The following is a 13803-nucleotide window of genomic DNA, read 5'->3' on the forward strand; positions in this document are numbered from 1 at the left end:
AACTAAGGTACCTGAGAAAGAGACCGTCACTCTCTCGGATAAAGATCTCCCACCTCCCAAGCCCTCAGCCCCTATACCGCCAGCTGATAAAGGTGGTGGGGAAACGTCTATAGCCTTCCCTCCTTTATCGCCACCACCACTGCCTTCCCTCCCTAAAAGTGCCGCACCAGTTTTGCAACGCTGTCTTCACAAGGCAGCATTAGCCAAAAATTTTGTTTACCCCATTATGCTTAACCAGTTGCCCAGAAATTTTTCCTAGAGTACGGGAACTGGGAAGTCCAAGTGAAAGTGCCTGCCATAGACAAACACCAAACGCACCTGAGTTAAGGTAGCTTTGCAATTCACTTTCCCTGTGCTGGGTAAGTGTGTAATTTTTTGTTTATTGTGTTCACTTTGCTTTCTTTTGTTTCAATTAGTCTATTGTGTAGTAGAGCTAATTAAGTTAATCCAAGAGTTGTGCGTGCAAACTCAGTGAGTTTCAGCCCCACTAATTATAACCCCAAATTTGTAGTTCTCCTTTTACATTTTGTGCAGTTTGCACAGTTTGCATTTGTGTGAAAAACCAGTGTCATAAAATAATATCTCTACTAAGGAACCTAATAATAAGAACTTTAACTCTCTATATAAAGAATGTTCTGTTTTAAATATTTAGCATCATTCTAACAAGTTTAACTTTGGTGGTAATATATGTTGTATAGAAGGTATAAAGAATGTTTTTCAAATTAAGGGGAAAAGGAAAGTAGCTTTGTCCCAAATAACTAAGAAATGTGGAATGAAGCCTGGATAGATAAAAATGTGGGATGAAGCCTAGATAAATACAAAAAGTTGTAGAAGGTTTGTAGAGTAAAAAATTTATTTCTATAGTCAAGGTTGAAAAATAAATACAAAAAGCTGTAAAAAGTTTGTGAAAACAATTATTTCTGTGGTCAAAGTTAAAAAAAGGTAAAAACTAGTAATAACACTGCTTAACAATAAAACCTCGCAACTTAAAGAAAAAAAGTGCTTTTATAAAACAAAATAGCATTAAATATTTTAACCACCACCCAAAGCAGTAATTAATATTCAATGTTGTGGGTATGTGCCTAATAATTCACAAAATATAAACTTTCCTCACCATACTACAAGCTTCTCATGTTACTGTCTCCTGCTGTTTTTATTAACAAAAGAGTTCCTTAAATTATTAAGGTGTTATCTCTTGATAAAGGTTATAGAAGTGTTTTTCTAAGTAATCAGTATAGGATGCAAAAAGTCTCTTTTATCAAAATAACTTCTTGCACTCAACATATGTTAAGTTTATCATATCCTTGGTTGTTTAAAAATATTGTCTTCTCACTTTTAAAGGAGCTAAGTCTTTTCCTTAACTTTAACTAAATAAAAAATATATATATACTATTTCAAACCTAATAACTTTTACCATTTTACTTTCTCAAGATCAAATCCTAAAAAACATCTTTTTATTCCCAACAGCTACAAAGAATTTATTCTTTCACCTTAAAAAAATAAATAAATAAACTACTAAAAAATGGTTAAATTCATACAGTATTATAAATTGCAAAAAGATGTTTAAACAATGTTATAAAAATTAAAAACTTCTAACCTTCTTTTGGTTACTAAGGTGCATAACATCAAACAACAATGTAATACTGCTAATTATAATCTCAGTTATTTTTAAAAGATTATCTGTCAAAAAACAGCCCAATGGAACCCTGAAGCCCACCATCCTGTTTCCCAGAGGACCAACAATGCTGAGCTATAACAACTGTGCAAAGAAGATACCTCCCAAAGCTAACTCCAGTGCAGATGGACCAGCCTAAGAAGACGTGGCACCTGTTCCCAGATCCCCTACGATATCCCTATGAATGAGTTTTATGTCACTACACCAAATTGTAATCATAATAAAAAGGGGGGAGATGTGGAAACATAGAAGTTCCCCTGGCTTGACAGACTATACAGCGGGGCCACTTTCCAAGCTCCGGATGCCTGAAGGTGGGCGCCAAGCTGGGAAAAGGCCAAAAGCTTTGCATGTCTGAAGGCAGGCAGCGATTTAGATAAGGGGATAGTCACTGGGCTCCTTGCTGGGCTCCTTCCGTGCTCCTGTCTCCTGCTCCTTCTGTTTTCCATCTAGCCCCAGAGAAATTGTCCCTTGAGATTAAAGACATGTAAACACACCTTATGGCTTTAGAAAAAATATACCCTCCCTGAAATACCTGAAAACAGTCATGTAGAAGACTACCTTGTATGCTATAAAAACCTGTAGAAATGAGTAGAATAAAACTTTCTTTTGCAGGAACACAGAAACGGAGTAGGCACCCTTCTCTCACAGCTCAGCATGCCCTAACAAAAATACCAATCTGTTTTATTGAACTTGATCAGTAAGAAAAGAAGTAGAGCTAGATAGAGTAAGAGCTCTTTTCTTCTGCCTGGATATTCCTTCCTTCCTTCCCTCCCTCCTACCTTTTTTTCCATTCTTTCCTTCCTCTCTTCCTTTCTTCCAGCAATCATTTAGTACCTACTCATCCATAGTTAGTATAATGGGATTACAGCGTAAAAAAGAGAGGCAGCAAGTCTGAGCTCATGGAACTTATGTCCTACTGTAGGATATTGATAAAAAGCATATAAGTGGATCTAAAAATAATCAGTTTAATTATAAACCATGATATGCACTGTGAAATAAATAAAGAAGGAGAAATGAAGTGATAGAGAGTAATTGGTAGTCTGATTTGAGTCAGGATGATCACAAAAGGCATCTTTGAACACATGATATTTGAAATGAGTCTGAAAGAGGAAGAATCAGTCTGGACAGCTGGAAACAAAACACTGAAGCCAGAAGGAGTAAATGGAAAGACTTGAGATGGAAAACGTGGCCAGTGTGGATAGAGCATGATGAGCAAGACACGGAGAGTTACAGAAAGCTGAGTGTGAGAAGATCATGCAGTTTGAGAGGCTTTGGTAAAGATTTCTGATTTTATTCTCAGTGCAATGAGAAGGTATTGAAAGACTTTAATTAGACAAGTATCATGGCATGTTTTAGAAAGATTACTCTTGCTGTTATGTAGAGAATACATAAAAAAGACAAATGAGAAGGCTAGTCAAGTAGTGCAGAGATAAAATGATGGTCTAATTAGGAAAATAGCCCTCCTTTCCAAAAATAAACCTGCCTTTCCAAAAGTAAGAACTTTGCAGAGAGGGATCAATAAGAATCTGGTTTCTTTTGATGGATAAGAGTCGGGGCAACATTTTGCTAATAATGTTTAATAAGTGTTTAAAAACTCTCTCTCTGAAGAAAAACACATGTGCATGTGTGCTTTGAGACTGCAGCAGGAAAGTATTATTACTCACTCTTGTTAGGATTCCATCCTCAAACACAATCTTCCTCCCTTGGCCTAATCCTATTCCACACTGGAATAGGAAAAGAAGGAACCTTTGCAGCCATGCAATAACTCAGAAGAAGCTATTGATATCACATCCATCCCCAAGATAAAAACTGCAGTACCTAAAAGAGAGTTTTCTTCAGGATCAAGGGTGAGAGAATAGCTCAAGAGTAATTGGCACAATTTCTATATTTTTTCTTGGTACATATTCCCATTAAAGAGAACTACTTTCCTGTTTTTAAGGCCCTGAAGTTAAATACTTTCTATGATTAAATCATATAAGTAGGTTAGAAGGAAATTAGACATTGCACCTACTCTTTAGTTTCTCAAGTAATCTGAAAGCTTCTGAAAGTCAGAGATCTCTTGCTGTCACCAAGATGAAATCTGATGCGGAAGGTTGCTCACAAAAGCATCCATCTAACTTCTGTTTGAATTGTGCTTATTTTCAAAAAAATGTAACTGCAGACACTTGCAAAGAAGCTAAACTATTAAAAATTCCAATTCCTGCAGCCATTGCTCCTTCACCCTGTACTGAATCACAAGGTCACCAGCCAAAGAAAAAGCAAAACCCCATTTTGATGCTGACCACAACTTCCTGCCTTGTCAGAGCCATGGAAGCCCCTTTCCAGGAGCATGTGCATTAAGTCCCAAATCTGACCTTACTTCACCTTTGCTCATTATAATAGTAAAATCTCCACCTCTGGATGGGATCTAGATGCCATTTTCTGAACATATGATGTATGTAGAAATATGTTCTAGCCTGACAAGTGACTGTGCATGTTCAAAACCAATGCTTTGGAAATTCCCTTACCCACTTGCACCAACCACCTGCATGCATGATCCAAGACCCCCTATAAAAAAAGAATCATGTCCACCTCCCTTCAGGGAGAAAGGGCCTTCAGGACATGAGTCCACCCTTCTCCATTCTTTGGCCAAAGAATAAAGTGCTACTTTGCTTTACTGAACTTGGTTGGGTTCATTCTTTGGTGCAAACGACACTGGACAGGAGACCCATTTTGAGGGTCCAGCCCAAAGAGGGCCTGTGACGTTGCCATAGAACCAAAGCACCAAGCCTGGTATTATGCACACAGAAGATCACCCATAAAACTTAATAATGGAAGTAAAAATGTCTTATGCCATTTTAGGTTGATCTCCCTTCATTACAAATCTTTGCTTTCCTCCACATTTTTGTCCATGAATCCTGCTTTTTGAAGCATCTGCAATTTGGGGAAGTTAAAAGGAACTACATTTCCTTCAGGTCAAGAAAAAAACAGATGCCTTCAGGTACATACATTGGTGATGTTAACCCTTAAAATTAATTTTTTGGGAGCCTGAGTTTTAATGCATCAACATGGTTTCTAGGCAAATACCATAATGGTTTCATCCCTTTTTAATATACACATTCTTCTACTGTAGACTATTCTGTCCTATAGATTATAATAGAAAAATATTCAAGACTATTAAATCTTCGAAAAATATGGATAATAAAGATGGTTACATGTAACTTTGTTTATTCTCAACTTACACATCCACATTTTGTATTTTGCATTCAATAATGTACTAATGAACTTATTTTATCATTTGTCATTATAGAATTTCTGGCTATTTCATTTACATTTATGCCAAATACACTCTATACAAAACAGAGATCTTGTTTCCTTTTCTAGTTCTTGTGGTCCCTCTTGCTATACAGTACACATATTAGATGCTCAAAACACGCATGTGGAATGATAGTGTTATCCACATTTCAACTCCAAAGCCTACATACAAAATCATTCATCGACAATACATAGAACTTTATTCATCCTAAACTGTTTCACTCATGATGAAACACACATAATTTGTTGGCTTCAGAAACAAAATCTAGTCAAGAAAATACCATTCCAATTCTATTTTAAACTAAAGCACATGTTCAAATAGCACCTTATTCAATTATTAATGATGGTCAACCATATACTACTGATCTAACATTGATGCTATAGAGGAATGTTTGCTTTATACACTTCTCTAGTGAGACTCTGGTTTTAAGATTCTCCCTAACCATTAAAATCTGTTTGACAACTATTCTATAGATTTGCTTTTAATTACAACAAATAGTTTACAAATGGAGATGAAAATAATCCATTATTCCAATGATTTATTTAAAGTATTGCACTTCTGAAACTACTTTCATTCTGTTAAATTTTTTAAGATAAGCTTTCACAGACAATTAGTTTATAATGTACATGAGATTCTTTGGGGATTTAGGTATTGTTCTTTTAAATTTTAAATGATAATTATTTATAATTCAAAATTGGTTACATGTATATGTGTATGTAACCAATTTTCCAAAATATTTTTAGCATCATTACAGGCTCAATTTAGTCATCTCCTTGGTGAATCATCTCAGGTTAGTCATATTTCATGTAGTTATAATTATGAATTTTTGAAATTGCTTAGATATATTTTGTGATTAACTATAGTAAGCTATAAGTATATCAATAATAGGAAGACCTATTAAATGTGAAAAAATGCCTATATTTTTCACAAAAGATGCATTGGATTTCATACTTTAACAAATAAAACAAAAGTGAATATATTAAGTGTCTATGTTTGCGTAGACAGATAAAATGTAAATATCTACATCTTCTTATCAGTCTAGAATACAAAATTTTGAAATTACAGCAAGGTAATTTCTTTTGAGTTTTTAAATATGTAAACAACATAGTCATTTTTAAGGGCAAGGAAGTATTTTTATGGTGGATCCTTCTTTCTAAATAGTAAAACACTTCCAAACAATGTATCCATATGCCTTAATTTAGTTAGTATTATTAGGAAAGTTATACAGGAGTGTTTGCACTTAGGGAAAACGTTCCCTTTATATGATAAAAAAAAAATTCCCTCAAAAATGAATGAGTTTAAATACCGTATAAATTCGAATGGCTGTGCATGTGTTAATATCCTCATAATTCAGTTTTAATTGAAAGATCAAACCTGGAAAACAGAAAAACTAAGCAATAGGTCCAACTTTCTTGAATTAATAAAATACTGCAATGTCAGTGGTCAAAAGAATTGAATGTAGACAATCTAGGAAAATTCATTGACCATAAAATTTGATGCTACTCTTGTATGTTTATTTATGTTCATTTTTCATGTTTAAAATACCTCTAAGAAAAAATGTAGCTAATATTTATCAAACTCATGTTTGGGAGATAAACAAGTATAACATAATGAATTTGAGGCCTTAGATTTTAGGATGATGAAGTGATCTGAAGATAGCATTTATTTTTTAGAAGATACTGATGAATGCCAGAAATCATCCTTTGAGTGAAAGATTAGTGAAGTACTGGTAATAAATATAAAGAAGTCTTCCTCTACTAAAAATTTTCAATTTTTATTTAAACCCTTAGGAATTTCCTTCTATTTATCATTACTGTGTTTATTAAAATATGCAGTTTATCTCTCTTCATTAATGGAATGTATTTCTGCAAAACAGAAATCCATTTTGATTCCAACTAACTCCATTGGTTCTTGAAGTAGTCTAGGATCGTAATGAAGACCCTCAGGAGTAACCATCCACATCACAGAACCATCAGGCCATCCCGTATGTTTAACAAGGACATGTGACTAGAATATCAATAAGGCAGAAAATTAGCGTTGAGATCTGTTAGGAATACCAGCCTAGCAATTTTCCCCAGACAACACCATCTATCTAAGTAACAAATATTTGCTCTCCTTTATTGGTATTTACAGTCATAAGCATTGGATTCTCTGGTTCCATCCTGTTTTCCAAAGTATGTGTAAATTAAGTGAATCAACACTAAGATGACACATGGCCAGTCATGGGATGAAAATAACAAAATTAGAGGCATTTTGTAACAACTTAAAAATCACCTTCCAATGCAGTGATTTCCCTTGCTAGTATTTTCAAGACCTCCATCCACTCCTGTTTTAAGCTGTTTTCTTTAGGACTTCATTATGTTCCTTGGGAGGCTATTTCACACTCTATTAGTTATAGTCAATTTCATCACATTACTTGAAGCATAAATGCCCACAGTTCTTTGCACCTCTTGAAAGCACATTTCTTCCTTTTTGGTATTTAATAGCCAGTAGACTGGCACTTGAATTAGGGGGATAATTTTCCCCCTCCTGGCAATGTTTCTTAAGTGGGAAAAACTCTATTTGGCTTAGGTGGGAAAAATTCTATTATATTAAGATAAGTTGTATATGTATTATATATCAGAAAAATTGTTGAAAATTTGGAAATAAGGCAAATAATATGGGTTATACCAGCAAGAAAGGCCACCCAAGGATTCTTGAGGTGAATGTGCTTAGTTCATTTTATTACTTATATTGTTTAAAGTTCTCAAATTTAATAAAGTTACTTGTTAATTTCTAGATTTTTGTACAATAAAGATGTAAATAGTTCCTGTCTGGTAAAAACAGATATATGACCTGCTGAATATTAAATAGTTTTATATCCAACTCAGCAAACTTATCCTAAACTTTCTTTGATAAATTGCCTATAAATACCCTAACTTCTTAAATGATCTTTGAACCAGTCATAACATCTTACTAATCCTTTCAATAAGTTAAATAAAATATTTAACATGTCTATTTTATATTTTCCTGGAAGTCATGACTTCAATATTTTGGAAAATTGTACATTAAACTATACAATGATTAAAATCCCACCAAGCAATGTAATTAAAAAATACAGAACCTATCCAGATTATTGCTAAGAAAATCTAATACTAGGTCTAGAATATATTAATAGAATTGCACTGGGGAAAGCCTGGTTTAATTTGTCTTTATAAATATATCTTACTTTTCCTTAGTCATTGTCCTTCATGAACCTTACACTTGACAAAATAAGTCAGGTGAATGATAGAAAAGAAATATCTATTATTTCAGGAGAGTGACATAATGTTAACATCATTAAATATACTTACATTCCTAACACCTTATCAAAAATTATTTTCCACAGTAATTTCTATATATTTTATTTCAACATCTTTTACATATCTGTGCTAACTACGTTCTACAATATACAAGATTGTGTTAAATGCCATGCCCTAAATAAACATTTGCAAACATACATATCAAGCCAGTTTTTATTCTTTTATTAAGATTACAATACTCTCCACTTCAACAACATGATGCATTTCTAATACATTATCAAAATACGGATTATTATATACCATCTCAATTGTGTGCCATTATATTTGTCTGTCCAAAAATGTCACACTTTGTGGGAAAGAATATGGAAAAGGTAGGAAGTGCAAAGTATGTATTAGCAGATGTGAATGAGCTGAAGAGTGAAATGTAAAGCAGTAAAAAGTAGGGCTACACAAATTATATTAGATTAATGATTGCTGTTGATATTTCCCACAAACATAGCAAATATAAAAGTATACTCACACTTCAAAGCAAATGTGAACTAGTGAAAGATACCAGAAAATATCACTTAATCTGACCTCACCAAATTACAATAAAAATCACTCTCCTTATCATTAGGAATATATACTAAAATATAACTGATTTTGTCTAAAAAAATAGTTACTTTAGGTGTTAAAAACATATCAATATATTAATTTATGACTTAGATATTGTTTTTAGCATCCTTCAACAAACTTGTGTGCATTTGGAATGTTTATCTGAGTTGGAAAAATTAAACAAAGATCATGTATTTGCTTTTTACCTGGGTGCTGCTTCAGAGAAATTTCCAGGTGCCAAAAGAAATAAAATACACTAAAGAATATTATCTTAATTCCGTTTCAGAAATAGCTGGATCAGAAGTTAATGAAAACCATTTTCTTCAGCCACTTTCCCAGCATCAACAAGTCAGCCAATCCCTCAAGAAAGAACCTCATAATTAACACAGCTTTAGAAATAAGGCTACAAATAAAGCTCTCAATTCACTCCCTAAACTCTAAGTACTGGATTCTTTTGATCAGACAATCTAACAGGTGGGTTTATACTCAACTATCTCATGTACATGATTTAGTAGAGAAATGGTGATATTCTTCCCCAAACAATATAAATGTGGTTAAAAATTCTCACCCCCTCCCCAGGAATGTTTGAAAACCTGCCTTCTGCTGCTACTACAAATATCAGAGATGTCATGAATTGGCAGATAGCAGCAGATAGCAGCAGTAGAGTTGATTTTATGACTGGTGTGGTGGCAAAAATATAAAGAAAAGTAGAAGTTTGACCTAGTTGAAAATAGTGTAAAACAAGAAAGGGAATTAACCCTTAGAGTTTTTAAGCAGTCTATGGAAAGAGTATCCAAGTCCTCTTTTTTTGATAAGCCTTACTTTTTAATAACTTTTTTCAATGAAAGGTAACATTAACACAGTTATCACAAAATCAACACAAATGTGATTATCACCAAAGTGAAGAAAAATGCCATTGCTAGTATACCAGAAGCTCCCATAATGACCTTGTACAATTACAAACCTTCCTTCCTCCCCAAACATAACCTTACCCTGAATTCTAATATTCATCATTAATATTGCCTGTTTCTGAACTTCAGATAAGTGGAAGCATACAGTGTGTATAGTTTGTCTTTTGGGGGGGCATGGTTTGTGTGTTGATTTCTTTCATTCAATATATATTTTTGAGATTCATCCATATTATTGCTTTGGCAGTAGTTATTTCATATTTATTGCTATATAATACTCCAAGATATGTCTGTGCCACAATTTATTTACTTATTCTACTATTAATGGGAAATTGGGAGGTTTTCATTTGGGGGCTATTGCAAATAATACTGCATTGAACATTTTTGTACATGCCCTTTAATGCAGATATGCACACATTTCTATTAAGAATCTACTTAGTAATGGAATTATTTGCTTATAGAGTATACATATATTAAAGCTTAGTTAATATAGTAACCAAATACTAGTTACTATTAAATAGTTTTCCACAATGACTTAACAATTTACATTCCCATCAATAATGGGATTGTTCCACAACATTTGCAAACACTGATATCAATCTTTTTCATTTTAGCCATTATGGTTGAAGTATAGGATATAGTAGTGAGGTTGCATTACCCTGATGACTAATGAATTTGAACACTTATATTTATTGGCCATGTGTATATACTATTTTGTGAAGAGCTTGTTCAATCCTCTCATGCACTTTCTTCTTTGATCTTCTGTCTCATTTTTATTTTTTTGTAGGAGATCATTATATATAGTGAACATGAAAGGTTTTCCACTACGTCTTACAAGTATAGTCACCTTATCAATGGCTTGACTTTTTACTCTCTTATGGTGCCTTTTGATAAACAGAAATTCCTAATTTTAATGAAATCAATATTATTAATAGATGTCTTTATTGTTTCTGTCCTATTTTGAAATCTTTCATTAAAATTCTTTATTATTATCTTTGAGATGCTTTCTTGTTTATCTCTCATGTTTAAGCATAAAATCCACCTGGAATAGAACTTTGTCTATTGTGTGAGGTAGGGGTTGAGTTTGCTTGTTTCCTACTTGACACAAAACTATTTACTTAAAAAAATCATCCTTTTCCTACTATACTGCAGCCACATCTTTATTACAAATCAAGTCATATGTGTGAGTATATCTGTTTCTGAACTTGACTCTATTCTGTTAGACTATTTGTCTATCACTTTGCCAATTCTGCCTTTAGCTTTATAATAAATATTAATATCCAAATTTGTTCTTCTACTTAAGGATTATCCTGGTTATCCTTGGCTTTTCAAATCTTAATATAAATTTAGTCACTATATAAATTTCCATAAAAATAGCTTTAAGAATTTTGCTTGATAGCTGTGCTGGTTTGGAGCTGTAAAGCATCCCAGAAAAGCCTATATTCTTTTAATCCAATCTTGTGGGGGCAGACCTATTGTGGGTGGGACCTTTTGATTAGGTTGTTTCCATGGAGATATAACCCAGCCCATTCAAGGTGGGTCTTAATCCCCTTGCAGGAGTCCTCTATGAGAGGATAAAAGACAGATGAAACTGAGAGAGCTCAGAGATGCTTAGACAGAAGCTCAGTGACATTTTGGAGAAAGCTATTTTGAAATCAGAACCTAGGAGAAGAAAGACCAGCAGACATCGCCATGTGCCTTCCCATGTGACAGAGGAACCCCAGATGCCATCGGCCTTTCCCCAGAGAAGGTATCTACTTCTTAAAGCCTTAATTTGGACATTTTCATGGCCTTAGAATTGTAAATTTGCAAACTAATAAATCCCTATTGAAAAAGCCAATCCATTTCTGGCATTTTGCATTCCAGCAGCTTCAGCAAACCAAAACAATATCACACTGAATCCTTAAGTTTTCCCATCCAACCAGTGTGTAGCAAGGGAACAAGGTGACCACAGCTGAAGCTATTAAAAAATAGCTAGAAGGTTCAAGGAGTATGCATTCCATTCTCACACCTTATTCAAAGGATGCGTTAGAATAACAGGCAATAAGCGTAAGAAAAAGACATACTACCTCAGACTTTTTGGTTTCCTTACTCTTCAACAGAAGTAAATATAGATGCCTCTATTTTGACCTGTTCCCTACCTTCTTTTAATGAATAATAAAATTTGGACACAGTTCAAAGAGAACCATCAGAAGACCCAGATTCTGGTTCCAAATCATTCTTGGTTATATGATGATAATTCAGTGAGTCTCACTGGATTTCATTTGTCCAAACAGTTAAAATAACAGCTAAATTAACATTTTTCCCAACAGTTAAAATTAACAGTAAATTCCATGCTTCCTAATACTATTTCCTTGTGTAAGAATTTCATTATTTCAAAAGAAATTTAATTTTTAAACACTGAAATGAATTCCAGTCCAAAGGATGGTGGATGGTGGTTAGTGATATCATTTACCCTCACCTCTTCACAACTTTTTACCTTGATAACTAAAAACCAACTCCAATTAATCTCAACTGAATGCATCCATATCTGGAATACAGGGATAAAAGATGGTGTTAGGGAAATCACAGACGTCTGGTCTATTAAGTAACCATCCTTGGGCCTTCCACTACCCCACCTCCTTTCCTATTCTGTGCCATTCTACAACCTGGGGGAGATGATAAGTCTAATGAAAAGGCCCTGCCAGACTTTAAACCCAGAAACTGGGAATAAGCAGCCCCAGATGCTTATCAGAACAGGAATTCTCAGCGGCAGGCTCCCTCCCCAGGAGGTAGATAAATCCACATTCAAACAAGATAGATTTGTCTCTTCTCCAGTGAAAAGTGGAGTATGCAGAGCTTCATCTATCAACCCTGACCCAGAGCAGTGTTCAATCACCCCAGGACACCAGCCGTACTGGAACTTCTTCTCATGCTCTTTTGGATTCTTTATATTATATAAATGATACAGAGATTTTCCTTTTCTGGAATCTTTATTCTCTAAAATAAAGGGATCATTTGCAGAAAGTTTCTGTTGAACTCTGAACCTCTGTACTCACGATGCACCATTATAGCAAATCGCTCCATAAATTTTGGCACAGCGAGCAGAGTACATGGAGAATATGAAGTGGGTTGACTTACGGTGGCTCTTCTCATCACTTTTGCATTCCTTTTGTACAATGGCATCTTGGGTAACACAGGATTCAGAGTTTTGTGGGCTAAACAAAGGGGTCTACTCCACCCTACCAGTGTGGGTGGGGGTACACACACACACAGCTGGGGGATATAGGATATGCTGTATCTACCCTCTCCAGGAAAGGCAGTGATAAATGAGATTTTGAAAATATGTCTGTAAATTACATGGAGTTGGTGAATTGAGCTACCCAGACTGATTCTGAAGTTAGTGTGAGACTGGTTGCTTTTCAGGAGACTGTTAGAACTGAAAACGGGGAACAGGAGTTAAAAATGAAGATGCAAGCTTTTATGGAGAAGGAGACAAGGGATATGAAAGACAGACACAGGCAGAAGACAGGAGAGGTCCTGTCATGGTTGTTCCAACTTTGTGATGAAGGGCTGATGAGCACCCTGATTAACCAGATTGAGTGTGGAGAAGTCTCCTCTGCCTTCAGTTCAATCCTGTCCTCCAACTGACTCCCAGTCAGATGGAGCTGAGAGAGGAAGAAACAGGGCATGCAGAAGGATCTGCAACTGCTGCAGGGGAGGAAGCTCAGGAGGTAGCTCAGGACACCAGCAGGGCCCCAATCTTTGTTTGACACAGTCCTAAATGAAGTTAGAGAGCATCCCCCATTTTGGGAGGCTTCCCCTGAATTCCAACTAGGCCTTCCAAAGAGGGAGCTATAGTTACAGTGCAGCAACTTGGGTATTGGTACATGGTATTCCACTCCTTCCGAGGAACTTAGCCCCTCACCAGATTTCCATTTCATAGCCAGCCGTTGATGATTTCATTAAAAAGGTGTCCTCACAGTGGGGCAACAAGGTGATTTTGCTCCTCACCCCAGTGCTTCCCCTGGGAGATGCAATTGAGCAAGTTCGCCATAGTCTCCTGTTTAG

At 35.0% G+C, this 13803-nt stretch overlaps 1 long non-coding RNA gene across 1 annotated transcript; it reads left to right on the forward strand.

Annotated features, from left to right (window-relative positions):
• Positions 1-265: 265 nt before the first annotated feature.
• On the forward strand, positions 266-9221 carry LOC119534707. Its single transcript, XR_005217106.1, has 3 exons — positions 266-359; positions 4517-4655; positions 9132-9221. It is a non-coding gene; the product is annotated as an uncharacterized LOC119534707 (long non-coding RNA).
• The last annotated feature ends 4582 nt before the right edge of the window (positions 9222-13803 follow it).

The sequence above is a fragment of the Choloepus didactylus genome, chromosome 5, assembly GCF_015220235.1.
Source record: "Choloepus didactylus isolate mChoDid1 chromosome 5, mChoDid1.pri, whole genome shotgun sequence".
Taxonomy (NCBI): domain Eukaryota; kingdom Metazoa; phylum Chordata; class Mammalia; order Pilosa; family Megalonychidae; genus Choloepus; species Choloepus didactylus.